Source organism: Orcinus orca, chromosome 10 (assembly GCF_937001465.1).
Source record: "Orcinus orca chromosome 10, mOrcOrc1.1, whole genome shotgun sequence".
Taxonomy (NCBI): domain Eukaryota; kingdom Metazoa; phylum Chordata; class Mammalia; order Artiodactyla; family Delphinidae; genus Orcinus; species Orcinus orca.
The window spans coordinates 84,399,822-84,404,797 of NC_064568.1; the positions used below are offsets into that span (position 1 = coordinate 84,399,822).

The 4,976-nt window shown below is 39.6% G+C and overlaps 2 non-coding genes across 2 annotated transcripts; both read right to left on the reverse strand.

Annotated features, from left to right (window-relative positions):
- Positions 1–214: 214 nt before the first annotated feature.
- TRNAI-AAU (transfer RNA isoleucine (anticodon AAU)) lies at positions 215–288 on the reverse strand. Its single transcript has one exon. It is a non-coding gene; the product is annotated as a tRNA-Ile (tRNA).
- Positions 289–3,342: 3,054 nt separating this feature from the next.
- On the reverse strand, positions 3,343–3,417 carry TRNAI-AAU (transfer RNA isoleucine (anticodon AAU)). The gene has a single exon. It is a non-coding gene; the product is annotated as a tRNA-Ile (tRNA).
- Between the last annotated feature and the right edge of the window lie 1,559 nt (positions 3,418–4,976).

Genomic DNA, 4,976 nt, shown 5'->3' on the forward strand with positions numbered 1-4,976 from the left:
ATCTATGTCCTGAGCCTTTATAGGCGATTAATTTACAAATTTAGGTTTAAACCAGTGAGCAAAGGCGTTCCCTTGCTGGCTATTATCAGTTCAGAGGTAGGGAAGGGATCTAAATGGTCATAATCAAGCTTTCATGATTGTAAGAAGTTATGATTTCCTTTTGAATCATGAGCAAAGAAAACTATCCAAGGTTGCCGCGGGGGCATCAAAGGCATGGCCCATATGGGGATCGAACCCACGACCTTGGCGTTATTAGCACCACGCTCTAACCGACTGAGCTAACAGGCCTGCATGCCTATTATGGCTCTTCGTTAATATTTTTAACAGCGTCGACTTCGTGGAATTTCTTTACCATTAACAGGAATTTCATCAGTCGTATTTCCACCGGGCCCACTTTTCGTTAAAAGAGAAAGTAAAGAAGAAAGCTCTGTGTTGGTAAAGAATGAACCTTGTCTTTCAGGACATCCTTTCTTGGAACCAATGCAAATTCTTTTGTAACAAGTACAAAAACCACTTGTAATGAAAATGGCAAATTGAAACATTCGATTGTAAGGACTTTGATGTATTTGCATCTTTGAGACCACAGTAAAGGATGATAAGAGATGGGAAAAGAGTCTTCCAACCTGCAGACTCTTTGGGAATGAGAAGAATGCGTGGTTGGAAGGAATAAGAGCAGTATTTTTAAAGAACAACTAATTTAAAGCAATCCATCCATCCATCCCTGAGCAAAAATTAAAAGCTTCCTTCCACAAGGAAATAATGGAAATGTAACGCTTGTGATAAACAAAAGGCATATGACCTTGATAATGAGGCTGAGCTAGGAAAAAACTCATCGTGAAAAAGCTCTAAAATGAACCCAGGAAATAGTAATGAACAAAACTTTGCATGAACAAAAGAGGAACTAGATCTGAGGTGAGAAAAGTCAGCTGATTCTTAGGACAGGTGGAAAAGAATATACATTGAATTTGGGAATGAATGTAGTGTTGTGAGAATAAAATAGACCTGCTTTTTAAGGTTGATCCCAGAATTGCTATGCTATACTGCAGTTCTGGTTTTTCAACATTTACTATTTAGACATATGTACCATATGTCTAAATAAAACACACTATTTATGTGTTTTAAATGAATTAACATATTTAAACATAACAACTAACTTATGAGGTGGGTATTATAACCATGCTCATTTTACAAATAACCAAGGACAGAATTTAGAATCAGCATTCTCATTATTTAGCTCTAGAGAACTTCCTTTTAACTAAGTCACTAAACTGCTTCTTAAAATCATGTTCATCATTTTGTTGCTGGATTACTATATTCTGAGGACCCTCCTATTCAAATAACCAAATTCATAGCATCTTGATTTATACCACAGGGTATTAATTGCTTCAATTTTCAATTAATATTAATCTCACCACTAATATTGAATATGTAACATAGACCTGAAAACTCCTATCCCAGATAAGGAACTCTGAGCATCAGCCATGTGCACTGCATTATTATGGCAGGGTAATTCTTTCTAGGAATTTTACTCTATTATTTAGTAATTCACTTCCTCTTCTTGGTTCCCCAATAAGGAAAGGAGGTACATGGAGAGCAAACACCCTAGAGATTGATTGATTTTTTTTCTCCCTCTTTGTTTTACTCTGAAGTTTGTTTTCTTTTTATATTATACAATTATTTATAAAGGTTCATTGTAGAAAATTTAGAAGGTGTGGCTAAACAAAAAGAAGAAAATAAATATGGTCCATAAATTCCACCATCTGGAGGGAATTACTAGTCAGCACATTTGTTGAATGTCCTTTAATATATGTGTGTACACATTCTCATTGAGTTTACACTTTTAAGGTCATATACATATATATATATATATGTATATAATGTCAGACTTACAGAAGAAGTGCAAAAATAATACAAAGAACTCCTATATACTCTATATCCATTTTCAGCAATTGTTAACACATTTTCTTTTTTTGTTCTCTCTTCATATGTACTCATTTTTTCCCCCTTGAATCATTTGAGAGTTAGTTGCAGTGTATTTTTTTTAAGAGATCATATTCACGCGCACACAGTTTTTTGTACTCTAATTTGTCGATTAGCTATATTTCCTTCATATCTTTTCATGAAGGACAATAATTGCCATGCTGAAAAGTGAGAGAGATCAATAAATATTTGTTGAAATTATACCTAATTTTATTTGATTATTGAGCAGCTTGGGAGCCCATATTCAAACCTCTTTGAACATTATATGGCTTAAGAAAGTGCTTTATTTCACATTATAAGAGAAAATTATGGCTATCATCTCCACCACCTCCTTCCTTGGGTTGGAAAAGCCTACACTTTGTACAATGGTTAAGAAGTTTGCAGAGTCAGTCAACTTCTGGCTGGCAGGACCAACTCATTTTAAAATAAACTCTGATTTGACAGTGTACAAAGTTGAAAGTGCAATTTGGGACATCCAATATATACTAAGAGAAAAATGCAAATGCAAAACAGTGAATAAATAATTATGCTATCTTTCGTGTGGAAAAACGAGAAAAAAATAACAATCAATATACATGTTTACTTGTATATGCATAAAGAAAACCAATAAGGATAAACGAAAAATTAAGGACAGACTTTACCTATGCGAAGTGATGGAGAAAAGAGGGCTGGTGGAGGATAAGAATGGAAGCGAAACTTTCCAATCTATCTATTTTTAGTTTCTCCTTTTTTAAACATGTGATTGTCTTATTTATGCAATAAAAACAAAATTAAAAATGTTTAAAGTTATGTATACCTTTCATGTTGGTATAAATGTGCAGAGTGTATAAAACAAAGATCTTTTGTCATTTTTTCTATTTAAGTTTTGGACAATTTTTCTTTCTATTTTTAAATCTTGTTTTCTTTAGACGGAACTGGGGAGTACAGAATGACCCAGAGGGAGCAATATGAAGAATGGGTGGTTTTACAATTTGTTTTCGGAGGAAGCAATCAAATAACCCAGTTTTTTCTCCAAGAAATAGTTTCCTTACAGGAAAACAAACCAAAATGAAATAAACAAAGAATGGCCCTCTGTTGTACCTTTCACTTGCAGGTTTCTGCTACTGTTGTGCTTTGTGAGTTGGAGAAGCGCCTGGAGCCTAGAAAAGGTACCAGGCCTTGTGGGGGGGCGGGGTGGGGGTCTGTTTACTCCACCCAAGCAAGGTTCTAGAACCCCCTAGCAAGGAAGTTAGAAGGAAATGTGATAGTCCTACTACGTTCAGAGACTCTTCCTTCCTCTTTGCAGTTCGCACGCCAGGTACAGAACTCTAGCATTCTAGGGTAGGTTTACTCTTTTGGGGGACAGAAAAGGTCAAACCGGATTGGCCCGTGTGGGGATCGAACCCACGGCCTTGAGCGTTATTAGCACCACGCTCTAACCATCTGAGCTAACCGGCCGGAACAATGTGAATTTTCTTCACATTACCAATGATACTTAAACAGCATTGTCTTGCAGTTTACACTGGGAAGAGAGAGTTGCTTCTTTGGCTGGGGAAATGGATGAGGAGGGAAGAAAAAGCTTCTTATTCTGTCTCAAGGAAGTGTCCTTCTTCCGGGAAAACGTAATCTTTCTCAAACATCGGATTCTGGCCCGAGAAGACTCAGGCCAACGTCCCCAGTCAGGGCTTCCTGAGACCGCGACGTGTGGATCACGGAACTGACCATTGAGCCGCCACAGACCTCGAAGGACTCGGCTCCTGCGCGCGGGATCCAGATTCCTCTCTGCTCCTGGAGACATTTCAGGCAGGTCAGCTCCTGTTGGAAGCCTCGGGACGCGGGAACCTGCACCCTGTGGCCGCCTGGCCCCGGGGTCCTTCCGCGGTCACCGCGACCCTGAGTCCTCAGCTGTGCTTTCGGGCCTCCCTCTCCGCGCGGGGGAGTCACGGCCTTTGTGCTGCAGTGCTGGTCATCGAACACTTGAGTGGCTGGGGTCCGCGGGAGGGAAAGAACCTTGCGGATGGCTTCTCAAGAGCATCTGACCGGCCATGTCCTTGGGTAGAACCAAAGACAAGGGATGTCGAAGCCAGGACGTGTCAGGGGTCAGGTCAGTTATGCGGACCTGAGAGGAACGTTGGGATCTGAAAGGGAAGGAGAAGCCGAAGCCCCAGTTGGGCAACTCAGTGGAAAGAGGCGGGAAACCTCCTTCGAGAGGCATAACTGAGAAATGCACCCTTTCCAGGCTGAAGGGCACCCTGATCCACCTGCGGGCAGGTGTCAACGCAGGGAGGGGCCAGTAGAGCAGCTAATTCCTGAGTCACCCTCTGTTCTCGTCGCTGGGTTCTACTTCTTCCCTCCTTCCCACCACGACTGTTTCTGTTAAGTTAGGGGTAGTAGTATTTTTCAGAAGTTAATTGATTTGTGTACATTGTAAAAAGCCTTCTTTATGCTCTCTCCCGCCATTTATAAGTACGTGTGAGCATGTATATCTATATATATTACATAGTTTCCTTTCGGATATGCACTGCTAGTATATAAAGTGTTTAGTATTTGGTATTCACGGGTTTTTTTTCCCCCTAGAAATGAGAATCATATCCTTTGACTAGCTAAATTTGCCATTTATTTTCTAACTTTCCATTTCAATCCTTTGCTTTTAATATCGTAAATGTAAATGATTCTTCTGGTTCTTTAGCACCTTTCACTAAATTTGTACATCTTCCAAATCAACTTGCAGGTGTCTTCATTTGTTTTGCTCCGTGGTGAAAAATTTGAAAGTTTGTAGAGCAGAATATTATTAGTACTATCTATCATTCCTGTTTTACTAGGGTACTTGGTATGGTTACGTGATTTTTGAAAATCTGGCCACATTCAGACTTACTCTGATAGTAGGCCACAGTCACTTGCTTTTGGTCATAGGTCAGTTCCCTGGAAAATAGACATTGAGATGGAGATTTGTGTGCAGGAGTTTTACTGGGAACACTCTTAGAATCAACAGCAGCGAGAGGGTGAGGGAAGTAGGA